Source organism: Neltuma alba, unplaced genomic scaffold (genome assembly GCF_004799145.2).
Source record: "Neltuma alba isolate B1F8T4 unplaced genomic scaffold, ASM479914v2 tig00012465_pilon, whole genome shotgun sequence".
Lineage (NCBI taxonomy): Eukaryota > Viridiplantae > Streptophyta > Magnoliopsida > Fabales > Fabaceae > Neltuma > Neltuma alba.
The window spans coordinates 182,869-199,316 of NW_021636941.1; the positions used below are offsets into that span (position 1 = coordinate 182,869).

The following is a 16,448-nucleotide window of genomic DNA, read 5'->3' on the forward strand; positions in this document are numbered from 1 at the left end:
ACAACATTAAATCAATATGTATGCAATTAATGAGAGTTAGATTAATAAAGAGACTAGTCCATCATAATGCGATGAAGGATTTGAATTTCCATTGAAATAAGTATATATATTTAATGCTCAACAATGACTCGAACAAGATTACCTGCGATAAAAGGATACATATGTCTAGAAAAAAAACACAGAATCATTATTAATGAGGTTGTTTCTGCAAGTGACGGCGGTAATACTAGTGATAATGCGGCAATCATGTGAGATAGGGTACAGCAGAGCCATGTGCCGCTGATTTTATGCAGAGAGATCATCAGTCAGAAGAGTGGTGGAGAAGCTAGTTGAACAAGAAAGTAGATGATGAAGAACAAATGGGGAGAAATCTTGGGACGAAGACTATCGGAAAATGGAAGAAAGTCTATTTCGGGTTCTTCAGTTACTAATCATTTAGATTCTCGTTAGCTTTCAATGTAAATCATGTTTTGCCCAATCATATTTAACAGCCATTGCTCTAATATGAAATTTTGATGTTTACTTTTTTAGTACTCTTCCAGTCCTTAATATAAGACTCATTTAACTAATTTGATTAGATTAAAGAAGTTAGGTAAGTTAGTTAATTATAAGAAATGTGACACGTTTTTCCTAAAATACCATAATCATTTTTCTTAATTTCCCCTCTTCCTCTTCTACTTGATTATGGTTGAGGGAGTATCTATCAGAATAATTTAGAGAAAATTGATAAATATGAGAAATGGTCTTATATTTAGAACCAAAACCAACTCAACAATTAGGTCCTCTATTAAGGACCGGAGGAGTATTATTGTTTGTTTGTTTGTTATAGGAACTGATCAAAGTGGAGCACGCAAACTGCAAAATCAGCGTGGATGGATTTGTTATTGTTTTGTAGTGTTAAATATATGCAAGTGTGAAGATTGATTATGATAAAGACTAATGGGTTAAATTAATTAAGGACATAGATTAATTGGGATTGTGAGGAGTGTGTGCCCTTGTTCATGTTGGGAAGTATTACTATTTTCAGTGGTAATATGATGAGTTAAGCTTGCAGGCTCAACCTGCCAAGTGACAAGTTGAGTTGGCAAAATGCAAGCTCATCTTGAGACGGGCTTTTTCAGTTCATACTCACTAATTCTTAAGAGGTTAACTCATTTTAAAGCAAGTCTTTTAAGCCTGACCCGAATGGACTATAACTTGAGGCGGATTGGCCTGTAATTTGTAGCCAACCTGGATTACTCTGCCTAGTAATCACAATCAAGAGATGGATTGCAATCATTATATTGTCCAATGAAATGAATGAATGAAGGCGCACAACACTACAAAAAAACAGACTTTAGGCCATGACTTTCGACGGCGACACCAAAAAGTCGTCGCTGAAACTAAAACTTTCAGCGGCGACGAAAATGTCGCCGCTGAAAGTTCGCCATTGAAACCAAGACTTTCAGCGATGACCAAAGTGTCGCCGCCGAAAGTGGACCTTCAGCGGCGACTTTTTTAGTCGCCGCTAAAAGTTCGCCATTGAAACCAAGACTTTCAACGGCGACAAAAGTGTCGCCGCCGAAAGTGGACTTTCAGCGGCGACTTTTTAAGTCGCCGCTGAAAGTATAATATAATAATATATATTTTATTTTACAATATTAATAAACAAATTCAATTTGGCTCAGCGGCAAGAAGATTGGATACGAAAGGAGGCGGTCACGAGTTCGAACCTGGAAGAAGACACATTTAAGGTGAAAATATTTGGACAATGACGTGGTGAGGAGGAGTGATGTGGCAATGATGTGGAGGTGGCTAGTGATGATGTGGCGGTCGGCGGTGATGATGTGGTCACTGATGGCGATGACGTGGAGGTCGACGGTGATGACGTGGCACCGGCGGTGATGACGTGGCATTGGTAAAGCCAGTTCTTCTTAGGCATTACTTTCTATGACGACTTTTGTCATCGCCGAAAGCGTTTTCTACGGCGACTTTTTTGTCGCCGCTGAAAAGTCTTTTAGCGGCGACAAGAATGTCGCCGCCAAAAGTGTCTTAATGTCGCCGCTAAAAGACTTTTCAAATACTGATATCTTGATTTTTTTTGAAAGTTAAATTACAAAATAATTGGACTAAAATATTTTCATTTGAGAAATTTTTGTTGGCAAAGTTAAAAGTTATAGTGTCAACATGGATTCCAATAATTGTGAACAGATGAAAGGAAGATGAGAAGCATATGAAGAAAATTTTCCTTTCTCACCCCCGTTCCCTCACATTCTATCAGTAACAATGTTTTAAAAACCGGAGCGGAAGTTGAACCGAAAAAATCAACGGGTCATAGTTCCATCGGTCGGACCGGTGATGCAATAATTAATTCAAAATAATATTATATACATATAATTAATATATATGAAAAATATCAAATTGTTAAATAATTTAGAAACGCATTTAAATAATCTAAAATTATAATGAAATCATTGAAAATGAACTAAAACCTTATATATTTAAATTTATGTATGTTTAAAATATTTAATAATATTAAAAATTATTAATTCATTCAAATCAAAATATTGTTTTAAAATATAGATCGGACATCGACACAAAAAGGCTAGCGACTCACGATTTCAACATCACAATATATGAAATTTTCAATGAAATAATACTATATGGTTATAAATAGTCTAAAAATATATTAGGATTTTTAAGGGGGTCAATTTTTTTATTTTTCTTCTATTTTTTTATTTTTTAGTATTTTTTCAGTTAGGCTAAAAAACCGTTCGTTTTTCTGAAAACCGTTCTGGTTTTCGGTCCAACTCTGGGTTCCGGCTTAATGACGGCTCAACTTCGATCCAATCCGGCTCAACCATGTGAAGGGTTTTTTAGTCTAAACCAAGTCGCTAACAAGTTCGGCTAACAGTTCAACCAGTCCGACCGTCTGGTCCAGTCCAGTTCTTTAATCATTGATGAGTAAACCATCCAGCAAGAAGCCCATAGGAATTCAAAGTTGTGGTTAGGATGGCAATTTTACTTCAAGAATGCAACCGATGTCCAACAATTCATTAACGGTGTGATTTAAAAGTGGGAGGATTGGGGGTGACTATTGATGTGATGAGGGTGCGTACGTACGAGGTCTGCAATTTTATCCCCGTTTAGCTTCTTACAAAAAGGAAAACCCTAGCTAGGGCTAGCTAACCACTACGGCTATCTCTATGCCGAGACAGATTGTGAATTATTTCAAACCCTAGTCAATCTCCAGTTCCTCACAAAATAGAGCGTTTACGTTATTGGAGGAAAAACAATTTTTGGAAGACATGCTGGCTTTGAAAATGTTTTGGCAACTATTTAATTTGTCTGCCAGTGAATAATGCATAAAAGGTCTATTAATTGGAAAAACTGGTTAAAAATCCCCATCTAACAAATTAATTGAGAAATGAGATTTACAATAAATAAAATGGTCTGGGACTCTGGGGCTCTCAAGTGTCATTTAGTGTGAAAGAAAAAAAATTATATTGCCCTCACAAATACTAATTACATAAGACGGATCCTCATTTATATATCATAGATGTTCACTTGCATATTATGGATCCTCATTTGCATATGATGAATGCATACTTGCATATAGGTTTGTTGCGTAATACAGATGTTAATTGTATATAATTGATACTTACTTGTGCATGACGAATGTTCACTTGCATATAAGTTTATTGCATAATATGGATGTTCATTTGCATATGACTAATGGCTATGATGAATCCTCACTTGCATATAACTTAATGTACATGATAGATACTCATTTGTATATGACGGATGTCTACTTATATATAAGTTTATTGTATAATATGAATGCTCACTTACATATGATGGATTCCTGCTTGTACATAGATTCTTATTGTATGTCATTGTGTAATACAGATGCTAATTACATATAATAATAGATTCTCTCTTGCATCTGATGAGTGCCCATTTTGTATATGATAGATCTCTATTTGTATATGAGCTCTCATTGCATGTTATTGTGTAATACAAATGCTAATTGTATATATAGAACCTTACATGCATGTGACGATTTGAAACTAAGTGAGTTATGGGGGTAATTATTTGTAATGAGTCTAATTAGTGATGTGATGATGAGGATATACTTACGTACAGAAATCCCTAGCTATGAGGCAAACCCTAGAGCTGGCTAATCAATACGCCTAACCAATCAAGTCTCTGAGTTCAATCCTATTCTCAGTAGTTACTCTACCCAAAATTAAGCCAGACCGGGACTGGGCTTTTGATACTTCTTCCTGTTTAGGGGCTGAGTTTAGCTTCCGAAGCTGATACCCTATCGTACAAGTCAAGAACTTCTGCTTGTAAAATTCACGTGGCATCATAACAGTGATAATTGGTAACGGTTTGTCTGCGGTGAAGTTGCCAGGTAGAGAGGACCATGAAAATGCGTCACGGTGGGAACGTACGGCAGAAAGTGGACGGGAACACTCGTGTGAACTCAAAAGTAAAAGACAAAGACACTTGCGCTATGCTCTACTGCGTAGTTGTGGATCTCCATAAACTAGGAGATCGGAGGATACCACATATACAGAAGATGGGGGATTTCACCTTCTCGGATATGGTACATAACACAAGTATAATTTGTGCCCATATATGACAAAGAACAGAACAGTAACTCCGAGTGAAAGTGTCTTTTTCGGCTTCTTCCTTCTACCGTTAATGTGCTTGAAAATGGGTATCTAGCAATACGTTCTCTTATTCCGTTTTTATCCGACTAAATAGGTTCTCTTACTCTTACTCAAATGAGTGAAAATGTGTTCGAAACCTGAGCTCAGTTTTTTAATTAGGTTGTTTTTATAGGCCTGGCCTTTTCTTTTTAAAGGAGCTGAGGCCAACCCACGTCCTGAAATATTAGACTAGAAAACCTGTATTCCAACTCAATAACTTAGCATTCACTATACACAAAAGTAAAATTGTAGCACTTCATTTTTAGCAATCTGTAGCGTTTTCTAAGTGCTATATATGAAAGTGCTACGTTTTGCATAAAAACCAAGCTGTAGTGGTTTTCAAACTGCTCCAGAAGGCTTTTTTTTAATTAAAAAAAAATAACATCAGCTGCAGTGCTTCATGAGGGAATCGCTACAGCTTCAATTTTTAAATTAAAAAAATAAAATAAACCAGCTATAGTGCTTCCTATAGCTTTAATTTTTTTTTTTTTTAAAAAAATTAAATCCCATAGGCTTCTCCCTTTCGCAACATCAATTCCATTATCAGTTCATCACTAAACAACAACAACAACAAAAGGGGAAAGAATCAGGCTTCACCCATATGTCTCCCATTATATCATGTCTTCTGCAAAGTTTTCTCTACAGTGCTTTTAATTCTTGGATGAAGAAACTCAATCTTCATCACCATGACTTCAGCTTCTTCACTTCACTCCCAAACTCTACCCCCTCTGAAACACATTATGAAATTGAGGGGTTATATATATTTATGTCAACTAATTTAGGAGAAGGTAGAGCTAAAAGCAAACACAAACACTGATTCAAACAAACAACAATCGCAGCATTCCAGTTCCACACATACTTAAAAGGAAAAAAAAGATTGGACCTGCGAGAGAGGGAGAAGGATCGGATCTGAACTTGTGAGATCCATACATACAACAATCTTCTTGCAGGAGAGGAACTTGCGATACCGGGGGACAAAGATCAGACTTGCTAGATCTGGACTTGTGTGATACTGGGGCCGCCGCGCCGTGGGAGGGAGGTGAAAGAAGATGAAAGGGAAGAAAGAAGGGGCCGCCGTCATGCGGGGGGAAGGTGGGAGAAGACGAAGGGGGAGGGGGGCCATGTCATCACTGCTCAATTTGAAACATGTCACGGGTGTATGGGGAGGGTAGTGAGTGGCGGCAAGGAAGAAGAGAAAATGAAAAGTTAAAAACAATGGAGGGAAGGGGCATGCATTTTAGAATTAAAAAGAGAATGAGGTAGAAAGAGAGGCAGATAAAGTTTTATTGAGAGTAGGGTAGATGATATTTTTTTTAAAAAAAAACAATTACTATGACGTTTTCTTAAAAAAATTGCTACATAAAATATAATTTTAAAAAATATATATATACACTTTTGTAGTGCTTCCTTAATGAAGGGCTACAACAAGTATTCTTCATGTTGTAGCACTTCCTTCAAAAAGTGCTACAACTATATAATTTTTTTAAAATATAAGCGTTATAGCAAGTATCTCTTCTCTTGTAGTTTTTTTTAAGTAAACACTACAGGAGCTATTTATATATTATTTTTTTTAAGAAAAGGAGTTGTTGTAACATTTTTTTAAAGAAAGCACTGTAGCAAGTATCCCCTCTTCTATAGCGTTTTTCTAACCAAACGCTACATGAGCTATTTATATTTTTTTTTAAAGGAAAAGAGCTTCTGTAGTGCTTCATTAAGAAAGTGCTACAGCAAGTATCATCTAAATTGTAGCACTTTATTTAAAAAAGTGTTGCATAATATGCCTTTTTTTAAAATAAATTATTGAATATTAGCTGTGGTGTTTTGTTAATAAATACTACAAAACAGGCATTATAAATCAAATATTTTGTAGTAGTGATTCCACAGATGAGATACAGTTAGTGAGAGTGAGGATAGGTGAACATTATTGTAGGTTTATAGGAAGAAAGAAGAAAGTCATGAGACGAAAGCAAATTAAAAGAGGTGAATAAGTAAAACAGCACATCGTGAGGAAACCTCGGCCTCACACTTTCTCTGAGAATTTTGCCATGTCTGAGCTAGGAGAGGAATCATATCATAATAATAAAGCTCGTTTCTGCAAGTGGCGGTGGTGATACTAATATACAATAATAAAGCAGTAGTGATCATGTGAAAGAGGGTATAGCCGATGTGCTGCTGATTTTATGCAGGGAGATTATCAGGCAGAAGAGTGGTGGAGAAGCTTACTGAACAAGCAAGCAGATGATGAAGAGCAAATGGGGAGTTTCACCCCAGGGATTTTTGTGACCAAAGACTTTCTGAATATGGGAGGACAATGTCTATTAGAGGAAGGCCAGAGTTGTTGGAGTCACTGTTTGTATAGTATTATGTCCGATAATTAATATAAGACCTCGCTTGACTTTTATTTTAATCCTAAATATAAAACCCAATTATTTTGTCTCTCATATTTATTTATTTATTTTTAAGATAATCCTTCTAATGATGGTAGTTATAGGCTTATACCAAAGAAATTAATTAGTAAGAATATTTTAAGAAAGATAACACATATTTATTATAAATAACTAATTAACTTGTTTTCTTAATCTATTTAAATTAATAAACTAGTTTTTATATTTAGGACTGAAAATAGTAATAAGTAACCGTATTTTGTTTTAACTGTTATTTATCGAGCGATTTGTATTTGAAAATCTATAATAATATTAATTAAGGATGTAGATTAATCAGGACTGAGGAGTGAGTGCGCCGATTGTTGACGTTGTGAAGTTTATTATTGCTTTACTTTCGGATGTACCTGATAACAATAAAAAACGATGGATTGCAATCATTATTGTCGAATCAAATGAATGCAGGAAGGCGATATGTGTGGTGCAATTTGGCCTCTTGTTTTTGTGAAGGGACCCGATAATTAAATATAATCGTTCCCTTACCGTGGGACCGTGGAGCCCAAGCCCTCTCCACCACCCTGCACAGCATCATCTTTTATTTTCAACAAAATATAGTTTTAATTTCTGTTATTCCTTAAAAAGAAAATTAATTTCAAAAATTATATTATTAGTTAATTGTCTTATAGTATTTATTAGTAACATGAAAACTCTTCTGTAATAATAACTTAATAAGTCACAAATTGGTTTGTTATTACTACCTTTAGTACTGATTATAAGACTTCGTTTGTAATTTGTAAATAAGATTTTTTAATTAAGATCGGAGCTAGTAGTTATTAGTGCTTGCTTAGAATGATGGTAATATTTTGCAAAAGCAGTTTTTTAATTATAATTTATGGGATACGAGATAAATATATTAAAAAAAATATTTATCTCAAATTACATAAATAACTGCTTTTAGATGTCCAACTGTGATACAAATAAGCACTTAGGCTATTAGTATGTGTTTTTATATTAAAAAAAAAATATAATACTTTTTTATCCTATTTATAAGACGTTTCCAACATTTTTCACTAGATCAATGAAATCTTAAATGCATTAATTTCTCTTTAAAATATAACAATTTTTTAATTTTATCTCTATTTAAAATATACCTTTCAAAGGAATAGCCATCCACTACTCTAATCTTATATGTAAGTCACTTATGGGAAAAGGTTTTGGTCCTAAACGTCACTTATAGTATAGTTGATGTTTATTTTTTAAATTTAAGAAAATTAATTTGTTAGTCTTTATAATTTTACCCAATTTTAAATTCGGTTTTCATTTTTTTTTAATTAAGTCACTGTTGTGTGTTTAGTTACCGACGTGGCACACGTCTTCTTCCTCAGCTTCCCCAAAAAAATTCCGATCTCCTTCAGTGCGAACAGTGCTATTTCTTCCTCCATCATCGCCCTCTTTTTTCCTGCCTTTCTGAACCAAACCCCCACTCTCCTTGCTCGCTCCCCTTCATTCTCACTCTCTCTCCTTTCTCTCTCTCTCTCTCTCTGCTGCTTTCACCGGCATGAGAAACTTTTACTGGAGGGAACAAGGTTCTTGTTCGGCTTATACTGCGGACGTACTCCGAGGCTGCACACACACACCATTCATGAATTTAGGATTTGCGAGATAACCTGTACAGTATCTTTGATTTGGATTTAGGGTTTCGATGCTAGTGATCGAGGACCGGTTAATTACTAAATTCACCTTGCTGTAACCTTCACACGGTGGCGCACTGGCGCATCCTAAACAAGTTAATATTTTTGGAATGAAATATTACAAATGCCGAGGTTAAAGCTGAGGAATTGGGTAATAATGAAAATTACGTGAGGATGAATTCCACGTCACGGTTGAATTAAGGAAATGAAAAGCCATGAATATTTTTTTGCGAATATTTATTTAGTGAGAAGAGTATCTCACGACGGTGAAGGTAATAGAGGGAGAAAGGAAGGAGAGAGAGTAAGAATGGAAGCAGAGCGAGGAAGAAGGAGCGTGGGGGTGTGTTTCAAAAAGGCAGGCAAGAAAACGATGACGGTGGGGAGAGAACTAAAGAGTGTTCGCATCAAAGGAGACTGGACGAAGGATAGGAGGAGGAGGAAAATGTCTGCCACGTAACCTAAACTAACAGCGTCAGTCTACGGACTCTTGTGAATACTAAGGAATTGCTAAGATATAGTTTTAAAAATAATTTTACATGTAAATAAACAAAATACATATGTGAGAAGATGAGGATTTTATCTCAACATATATCAAAATAAAAATATCTTTAAAGTGCATTAAACACCCCCTAAGCATACAATAAGATCTTAATAAAAAGAAAAAATTATAAAAACCTGATTTCAAACTGCATAAAACTATAAAGCCTAAAAAATTAGTTTTTCTTTTAAATTTACCCGTATTCAATTCTAATTAAAAAGAAAGGGATATGAAAATAATTTGTATGAGTAGAGGAAAAAAATTTGTACAAAAATAAGTTACAAATTATTTATATGGGTTAATATAATTTTTAACCCTTTAAGTTTACCCTCATTTTAGTTTTAGTTCCTCAAGTTTTAAATTATAGGATTTCGTCCCTCAAAATTTTTTTCATTTATAATATTAGTCCTTATAATCTAATAAAAATATGGACCATTTTGTCCTTGTAGGGATCAAAACTCATGATTTGAAATTTAAGGACTAAAACCAAAATGAGGACAAATTTAAATAATCAAAGATTATATTAACCCAAAATATTAAAAACCAAAATAATAATGTTATAATAAATAAAAAATATATATTCATATTAAAAATTTAATAAATATAATTTATCTTAGTCATAATTATAAGATCTTGTTTATAGTTAATAAACAATATTTTATAATTAGGACAAGAGAAAATAAATAGAGAAAATTTTGTTTAAGGACCGCAATACAGAATTAATTTCAAAAAGCCCTCAAAACTTTCTGAAATTTTATTACAAAATCAAAGGAACAAAATGATATTAATTTTACAAAGAAAATGATGCTATTGTCCCTCATAATACTTATTACGGGGTGACATGTAAAAAAACTAATTCCAGTTGTAAATAAAGGTATATGTTGTAAATTGTCTAGTTCCACTTGCAAATGGGCTCTCTCACACTTGTTCACTCACGGACACCTTCTTCAAGTGGTAAGGGGACTGATTCCATTTGTAAATATATGTATGTTGCAAATTGTCTAATCCTACTTATAAATGGACTCTCCCACTTTTATTGTGAGGGACAATAACGTTATTTTCTTTATAGAATTAATATCAATTCATCCCTTTGATCTTACAGTAAAGTTTCAGAAAGTTTTAGGAGTTTTTTAAAATTAATTCTGTATTGTGGTTCTTAAATAAAATTTTTCCAAATAAATAAGAGTAAATAAAACAATTTCTCTGTACCTTATCAAAAGCTCGGGATACTAGTTTTTAATTAGTCAAACCAAAATAGGAGGCGTGGAGGCCGAGAGAAAAAGCCAACCGTGGGCCAATTACGGATCTATCACCATCGCCATTAATGAAGGGAGGATCCAACCCCCAGTGGGTAAGCCTTATTTTTCAGAAGTAAATAGCCTGCCTAATCTAGCCAAAACATATCACGAGATTCAATTCCTTTTTAATTTTATATAATTTTTTAACGAGGGCTCAAAAATCAGCATTCCTGCTAGCAAAAAACAAAAACAACTTTCTACCATTCTATTTTTTATTATTTCTTATTATAAGTCATTTGTATTCTAAATTCACAAATTAAGAAATATATTAAATTAACCAATTTTTTTTCATATTTATCCTTATTAAAAGTTTAGAAAGAGAGGGGTAGAAGATGGATTGCATAGGAAATGAAAAGTTGAGAGAGATTAATTAATTTTTTATTAAATTAATAGAGGTAAAATTGAAAAAAGATAATTAATTATACTACAAGTGACTTATATTTTGAAACAAACTTTTAGGATACAAATGACCTATAATAAGGAACAGAGTGGTATGCACTTCTTTCATTTTTAATTATAAAATTTTATTTATAGTTTATAAATAAGGTTTTATACGTAAGACGGGAGGTAGTATTTGTTATATATGTGTATATATCTTTAATCATCTTATTTGAGAATCAACATTCATCCTATATATAAAACATATTTTATATTTTATTATTTTTAAAATTAATTTTATTAATATTTTCTTAATAATAATCAACTAGAAGAGGAAGAGAAAGAATTAAGAAAGATGGTTATGATATTTTAGAAAAAAAATGTTATATTAACTAACTTAATTAATATTATTAATCTATTTAAATTAGTTAATTGATTTTTACCAGAGGAATATGGGAGTGTTTGAGTAAAAGCAAAACCATGGTTTTAAAAATACTTTTACGATATACGAAATAAATATATAAAAAATTGTCTCGTTTTACAGAAAAATACTTCTCAGAAGAACTTTTGAGTGTTTCCAAACACTTCTATGTCAACTTGGGACTAGCTAGCTGTTGCGGACCAGCAGTAAATAAAACAAGCGCCTTGCCTTATCTTTGTATGAAATACAGTTTCAAAAACAGAATTACGACACTTTGTTCCAATATGTCTAAATGAGATATACGATACAATAACCTTCTGCTGGGAAATTTTTAAGGAACCGATCATTGTCGTCACCAGGAAAATTTTAAATATCGATTTAAGATAGGTATGCTTAGTAGTAAACTCATAAATTGTTCAATTTATATTATTTTAAAAAAATATCAAATTACCTACATTACAACTTCAAAAAATAATTGGATTAAAATATTCTCATTGGCAAAGTTAGAATTACAGTGTCAACCTTTTCTATTAATAAAATTAAACATTGTGCGACATTAAAGTCCTAAAAATGCATCTTGCCTGTTTAAAAAAAACAAAACTTACCTTTGTAATCTCAGTCGCACACTATTAGGGGGGGGGGAAAGCTTCAACGTTGCTTTTTTATATCAGCTAAGACAAAAATTGAGGTTGAAAAAAAGTGGCGACAGGTTCTTAATTGCCCCGGAAGTTTTCCCCGAGGAGCACTCAGCACCCGAAAGTTTTTGTTTGTTCTTAAATATCTCGGAAGTAATTTATCGTAGCAATTATGCCCCGAGTTAACGTTCAGGCAAACGGACGTCTGTAAATAACACGGTGTCGAGAAGATGGATGACACGTTGGTGAATGAGATGGTGACGTGGCACTGTTGTGTCGACAAAATAAAAGTTGATGCCGAAGGTCAATGTTGTCATCGAAGGTCGCTCTTGTCGTCGACATTAAGAGCTAGGGCAAAGCAAAGCGAGGTGGGGCGCATGTGAAGTCTAAGAAGAGGACAGAGCAGAGAAGACCAAAGATCAGTTCTCTAATATGTATTCAAGAAGACCAGTTCTCAAATACGTATTCGAGAAGACCATTTCTCTAATATATATTCAAGAATATAGTTGAAAATAAGCTTTGAGTTAGAATGGTGTTACCAAAGGATGCGTGTGATGTGCGACAGTAAAAGACACAAAGGATACGTGGGATGTGCGACAGTAGAAGACACCAAGCTATTTATATTGATTAATATTGATTAGTCGATAAGGATATTTATCGATTAACAAATCGATAAATGAGGACTTGAATTGTTTCTTTTATTTATCGAAGTCCTTATCGATAAATACCATTTATCAATAACCTTATCGGACAAAAGTTTATGAAATTGGCTCAATTATATCGAGTAGCTTATCGATAAGTTCATTTATCAAACAGCTTATCAATAAATGACCACCATTTATAAACTTTGCTACATCAGTGTTATTTGGCTCTCCAACATTTACAGAACATACATCCAAAAAAACAATAGACTGGTACAGCTAGAACCAAAAGAGAACAAGGCCAAGTACAAATACACCTTCCTAAATCCTAAGAAGTGCCATCTAAATATGCCAAATACACTAAACAGTGCTATCTAAATCCCCTAAATAGCAGACTGGTACAAATAATATAGCTATTCCCTTCCTCTCCTTGCATCGAACTTCCTTCGGCTAGAAGAGGCAATTACTATGTGGTCCCTGTGAGCTAGGAGTTGTGAGGTGGTTGAGGCTGGTTGTCCTGACCACATTAGTCCTGGAGGAGTGAATGGTAGGTTAAAAGGAGTGGAAGTAATTGCTCCATCACCTCGATATTGGATTCTACGGGAGCTACTACCATTGGAATCAGACATGCTCCGAGAGATCCTTATTGAAAGCTCATTTGGGATGGAAAACCTTGTTTCTATGTCTGCATGGTGCTCCATGTATTCTTCTCCCTCATCAAGGACAACTTGTGAATTCAAGCCACGCTGCATAATGACATTAACAATATAATTAGATTTTGAAAACATGGAAGGAAAAAGGATTATGAAAACAGATTAAACGATCACATACATTGTAGACAGTTCATCCAGTTTCCTCATCAATCTGGACTCCCATTCCACTATCAACACGGCTCTTATCATCTACCTTGTCTCTATCATCATTCACAGAAACCCCCAAACATTTCTTCGTTTCATCAATTGTCTTCAAAGCCCTCTCAAATTCACCCACGATACTGTACGGATCCCCTAATTCTTCGCTACCCCCTGGTAGTGAACTACTGGGACCACCACCGGGACCACTACCACCCCTCCTTGTCATCTCACCTCAACCCTAAACTAATTTAAAAAAAGAAAATTACTTCGCCACACCGGATTTGAAAATAAGAACCTAATGACGAGGATCTAATATTCCATACCTTTTCAATCCAGTCGAATCTCTGCTCTGTCCTCTTCTCAGACTTCACATGCGCCCGACCTCACTTTGCTTTACCCTAGCTCTCAGTGTCGACGACAAGAGCGACCTTCGATGACAACATTGACCTTCGGCATCAACTTTTATTTTGTCGACACAACAGTGCCACGTCACCATCTCATTTACCAACGTGTCATCCATCTTCTCGACACCGTGTTATTTACAGATGTCCGTTTGCTTGAATGTTAACTCGGGGCATAATTGCTACGATAAATTACTTCCGGGATATTTAAGAACAAACAAAAACTTCCGGGTGCTGAGTGTTCCTCGGGGAAAACTTCCGGGGCAATTAAGAACCTTAACCCTTTTTATAAATAAGGGAGAGTAAAATTGAGTTTCTGCGTCAGTTAAAAGTAAAACCGAAGTAGTATTCAAACGGTCATTAGAAGACAAGACCGCGTTGCTCTGCAGCAGTGCCGTTAGAAAAATCTCACTCCAACGGTCAAACACATAAGCTAATGAAAAATTGAAAAGGCATGCATTGGAATAATTAAATCCACAATTAATGAATATTACCGCTATAGCAAAACGAAGAAAATTACTGCCACCTCAGCCAAAAACCACAGCGAGACCCGCCAATTTCATGTTAAATTAATGGCTCATCCGTCCAAGCAAGGCTCACAATTAATATATAATGTATATTCCTTTTTTTTTCCTGAAAGAATGTATATTCATTTACAAGATACCATCTCTAATGCCAATCAATTGAGTAGTCCTGAATATAATTTTTTTGAGAGATTTAATTTGATCATTAAATATAATATTTCAATTCATTTTATCTTTCATATTTATATTTTTGGTTAAAATAGTTTTCATGGTGATTAGTGATTACACATGTTAAAAGGTTTTCATTGTAATACACATGAGTAATAAGGATATTTCAGACAAAAAAATATAGATTTATTACAAATAATTAACTTGACTAATTTTCTTAATATTTACAAATTAGTTATTTAACGTTTATATTAAAAACATGAAATAGCGTCTTAATTTTAGACAAGCAGCTCATATCGTCTTTTCAAAGAGATAATAGATAGATATGACCGGCAGAATTACTTGATCAAGTAAATATATATATGCAGTTAAATCAGTAATTAAGATTATCTCACCCTCATAAAATGTTTAAATTAAATGAATCAGGTCTGCTTGAAATAATTTATAAGCATATTTTTAATTATGATTTACAGAATATAAAATAAGTATGTGAGAAGAGTTTTATCTTAACTTACCTGAAACATGTTTATAAGTTATTTTAAACGTGATACCAAACAAGTGAAGTCATGTATGCCCCTAAAAGCAGAAGGTCCAATAATATATTCTGCTCACAGAAAAGTAAATTAATTAAGATCTTCACATAACAATTTAATAAAATCGATGGGTTACTACAATCACACTCACATCATTGAAAGTGATTTAGGTAATGAGAAATGTTAGTATCTCACAACATGGTGAATCAAGATTTAAATTTCTACTAAGAGAAATGCTCACATTTAGTGTTTGCTAGTTATCCTATCTTTTTTTTTAAATAAGTTTCAATTAATTACTTTACATAAATTAAAAAAATAGTTAAAATTAGTTATTTTTTGTGAAATGTTAAAACTATCCACAATGAAAATTATTAATTAGGAGAGTTATGCTGATTAGCTAGGAAATTTCATAATTAGTCGAGGATACCAACTGAAAAAATTTATACTTTAAATAAAAATATATTATATCATGAAACATAATGAAACGTGTTGAACATTTTTGTAATAAGGGCTGGAGGGAGTATTATATCATATTATCGCTATACTCCCTCTAGTCCTATTTATAAGCTTTAATTTTGGGAGGAGAGTAATCTTTTGCCATGCTCCCTCTCATTACATTTTCTCATATATTTCATCATTTTTTTGTCTCTTATTATAAAACTATATTTAGAAACAAAAATATGTTTCTTATTTATTAATTGTTTCTAACAAATTTCATACGTAAATCAGTTATTTGAATATTATAATAAGAATCGGGGGAGGATATAGATTGATCGATCTGAAACAACAAAACAGAAAATTAATTATGTCATCATAATTATGTCTCCGAGATCGTCTGGTTGGGAACGTTGGAATTCATCAGACGGTGATGATCTTCAAGTTCAAGGCGAGGGATCGATCTTCATTTATCGTTTCGTGGTTTCCAACATGATGTTTGTCGTGTTAATCTCTGTATTATTGATCTCCATTAATGTTATTTGTCTTTGTTTTCTTCTCTTCGCTGTTGTCGCCATTTTTTAATTTGTCTCTTGTCTTTCTGTACTGTGGCCCTCGTGATCTTTCTGGGTGTATTAGCTAGGGTTGTGTAATAAAATGTGTTTTTTTTCCCGCCTGGGCCAAAACTACAAGTAATAAACTATATGATTCGGGGGGCCATTTTATAGATTGAATTTTTATTCGATTTTATTGTTACATTAAATATAATTGTCGTATTCTATAATTCATATTCCAATTAATTACGGTACTTAAAAAGCATGTGCAGGGGTTAGGGTTAGGGTTTCTATTCTTC

The 16,448-nt window shown here is 33.7% G+C and overlaps 1 long non-coding RNA gene across 1 annotated transcript; it reads right to left on the reverse strand.

Annotated features, from left to right (window-relative positions):
* Positions 1 to 5,218: 5,218 nt before the first annotated feature.
* LOC114727316 (uncharacterized) lies at positions 5,219 to 5,798 on the reverse strand. Its single transcript, XR_003738577.1, has 2 exons — positions 5,581 to 5,798; positions 5,219 to 5,425 (listed from the first exon to the last, which is right to left on the reverse strand). It is a non-coding gene; the product is annotated as an uncharacterized LOC114727316 (long non-coding RNA).
* Between the last annotated feature and the right edge of the window lie 10,650 nt (positions 5,799 to 16,448).